We start from the raw sequence: 3,762 nt of genomic DNA, 5'->3' as shown, positions 1-3,762 counted from the left end.
CGAGGAGTGGCAGGCAGTGCTGGCTTAAAAACCCTCTAGATGGAGCCCCGGAAATTGGAAGCAGGTGACGAGCTGGCCAACTCCACCCCAGGGGACGGACAACAGGAACCTGGACCATACCCGACCAGACACTCCCACAGCATATGACAGCACCCCCTCCTCAAGGGTCGTCTCCCGGCGACCGTCCGGACTGGGCCCTGCGAAGGGAGGTGCGAAACTCAGAAATCAGGGACGGGTCCAGGATGAGCGACCGGGGAACCCAAGAACGCTCAGGGCACAAAACGCCGACCAGGTGGGCCAGTTCCAGGATCGGGTTCACCTCGTAGACCCTGGCGTATGGCCTCCTCCACATCCCGGGTGAGGGAGCTAATTCTGCAGGTGGAAGGGAGAATGAGCTCAGGAACCCGGGGTTCTGAGTCTGAGGAGTACTGGCGGGACAGAGCATCGGGTTTGAGATTCCTGGAACCTGGGCGATAGGAAATGTCAAAGTTAAATTGGGTAAAGAAGAGAGACCACCGAGCCTGACGCGAGTTCAGTCTTTTTGCTGATTTGAGATAAGTTAGATTCTTGTGATCTGTCCAAATTATAAACAGATGTTCAGTTCCCTCCAGCCAGTGGCGCCACTCCTCCAAAGCTAATTTAATGGCTAGAAGCTCTCTATCCCCCACGTCATAATTCTGTTCGGCAGGAGAAAGGCGTCGAGAAAAATAGGCGCAGGGCTGGAGCTTACCATGTGGACCACACCTTTGTGACAGCACAGCCCCCACCCCCACATTTGAAGTGTCAATCTCCACTATGAACTGCTTACTTGTGTCAGGATGGATTAGAATGGGAGCTGATGTGAAGAGCTGTTTGAGCGTGGTGAAGGCTGAGTGAGCCTCGGAGGACCAAACGAAGGGAACCTTTGAGGAAGTGAGGCGAGTGAGAGGTGCAGCTACCTGGCTGTAGTTTCTGACAAAGCGCCTGTAAAAATTTGCGAAACCAAGGAACTGTTGTAGCTGTCTGCGTGAATCAGGGACGGGCCACTCCACCACTGCCTTGATCTTTACAGGGTCCGTCTTCACCTGCCCTCCGGCCAGTAGGTAGCCCAGAAATGAGACATACGAGGTGAGGAATTCACATTTCTCGGCCTTTACATAGAGACGGTTCTCCAATAGTGGCTGCAGTACGCTCCGGACATGCACCTGATGTTTGTTGGATTATGCTTCTACAACCATGGAAAACCGAGGATTACTGGCGCGTCAAGGGAAGAAGTGGTAAAGAGGGTTATATTTTCCTGATGATTGCCTGACATGACTAATTTGACAGGAGTGGTCTGGTGAGTGATCATAGCGAATACCTCATTATTTAAAGCAGAGGCTGGAATTGGAGGCTCGAGTTGAGTGAGGGGCAAGTTCAAATATTTAGCCACCTCAGTGTCTATAAAATTTTGCTTTGACCCAGAGTCCACGAAAGCATGAAAAGAATGAGCCTTAGTACTAGTTATCAAAGAAACTGACAGCAAAAAACGGGTTTATCTCCTTTGAAAACAATGCTCACCCGTAACCCCGGACTTACCGGCGGGTCACGCCTTTTGGCCGGACCGGGCAGACAGTGATGCGATGGCCGCTTCCTCCGCAGTAGAAACACTCTCCGGCTCGGAAACGCCGTTCCCGCTCCTGAGGAGTGAGCCGTGAGCAGCCGATTTCCATAGGTTCTGGGGAAGGAGAGCGAGGACGGGCGAATGTTGTTACCGGAAGTGGCGGGGGTAACGCGGAAGTAGTCACAGGCCGAAACAGAGCGGGCTTGGAGTGTCTCTCAGCGTCTCTTTCCCTCAGTCGATTATCCATCCTGAGAGCAAGAGAGGCGAGTGCTTCGAACGTGGCCAGCTCGTCGTATACAGCTAGCTGATCTTTCATCTGTTCGTTAAGGGACGCTAGAAAAATACCCCGCAGCGCGGCATCTGGCCAACCCGCTTCTACAGTGGCGGTGCGGAACTCAATCAAATATTCCGCAACGCTGCGTTTCCCCTGACGGAGTCCCAACAGCCTCTTAGCTGCAGTACCCTCAGAAATCGGGTGAACGAATGTAGCCTTAAATTCCTTGAGAAATTCCTCATAGGAGCATGAGGCAATTGGGTGAGAAGATAAAAACGCCTCAGCCCACGCAAGCACCTTACCCCTTAGCAACCCTACAAAATGGGAAATCTTGGCAGCATCATTTGGGAAAGCGTGTGGCGTGCGACTGACGAACAACGACCACTGAAAAAGGAAACCCCCACACTGCCCCAACTCTCCATGGAAAGGCTCCGGTGGAGGGGAGGAAATGCCCGGGGTGCGCAACGGTGGGTGCAGGCGACGGTCCCGGCTGACTGGGGGGAACAGGCGGATTCGGCTCACTGATTTCTGAAAGCCTGGTGAGTATTTCCTCTTGCGTTTCACTAATAGCGTTACACTGGTCCACTAGGCACGTCAATGTCTGTTCATGCCGTCCTAACACCGCGCCGTTTATTTATGGCGGCGCGAATTGGGTCCGCTGAGTCCATTATTGGCCAGTTCGTTCTGTCTCAAACAAGGATGCAGTGGACTCAAGAGCAGACTTAATTGCTCGAACTATGTACAGTTTATTGAAAGGAAAAGGAACTTAAACAAGACTGGGTCTAACAAAAATCATTCGCAGGAATTGAGGGAGGCCAGAGGGCGGAGAAATGGACGTAGAACACAAGGAGAACACGGGCGGGAACTTCTGCAAACACAGGAGAAGGGTTTTACTGAATTGGGAATCGATTAAAGGGCAGAGGTGAGTGGTACTAGTGGAGAGTCTTGTGCTTACTTGAAAACAAGTAAGCACCCTTCCCCTATTAGGCGGGGAAGGGGTTGCCGTGGGAGCGTCCCAGGGATGGTTGAGAGTGTGGGGAAGCTGGTCCAGGTTCCAAGGTGTCCAGGGAAGTTGAAGTACGGGCTGGAGGGCAGGCTGAGGAGAAGATGAGTGTGTGTTCCTAGGGTTCTAGGCAGACTGGAGAAGGGGATGGAAACAGAGTCCGAGCACAGAAGAGGCCAAGTTTACCATGAGTGGTAGCAGGACGAACTGGCGAGGAGTGGCAGGCAGTGCTGGCTTAAAAACCCTCTAGATGGAGCCCCGGAAATTGGAACCAGGTGATGAGCTGGCCAACTTCACCCCAGGGGACGGACAACAGGAACCTGGACCACACCTGACCAGACACTCCCACAGCATATGACAGCAAGTGTGCCTGGGCACAAGAAAAAGTGAAAGATCTAGGATACATTGTTGGCCATGGACAAATAAAGCTGCAAATTAAAAAAATTAAATCTATACAAACAATCCCCAGACTGAGAAAACAAGAAGCAAGTGAGGTCATTTCTGGGCTTTGTTATGGTCCTGGGTCGGTGACCCAGTGTTTTTGTTTTTTACTTTTACTTTTGATTTCATCATGGTTTGTGACTGTTTGTGTTTTGGGTTTCTGTCCCAGTGTTTCTAGCTCCCTAGTTTCGTGGTACTTTCTGAGTTTTGATTTTTAGGTTTTGTTATTCGACATCCCAGTGTTAATTCTGTGCTCCCTTTGTTCTGTGTCATTGTTACGGTCGCTGACCTCTAGTGGCTCTCCCTCTGTAGAGGAGTTGTTTGTCTCCTTTTCTTGTGTTGCAGGTCTGCCTCATGAGCCGCAGCTGAGGTGTGTTCCAGCTCGTCAGCCACGGCATATAGTCTGCCATCCTAAACTGCCACACCCCCTGCCATTTTCCCCATTTTTGCCAGAGCTGTGAG

This window comes from Haplochromis burtoni, unplaced genomic scaffold (assembly GCF_018398535.1).
Source record: "Haplochromis burtoni strain Fernald_Lab_line unplaced genomic scaffold, NCSU_Asbu1 Contig_2166, whole genome shotgun sequence".
NCBI classification, from domain to species: Eukaryota; Metazoa; Chordata; class Actinopteri; order Cichliformes; family Cichlidae; genus Haplochromis; species Haplochromis burtoni.
Note: the sequence above shows the minus strand (reverse complement) of the source record.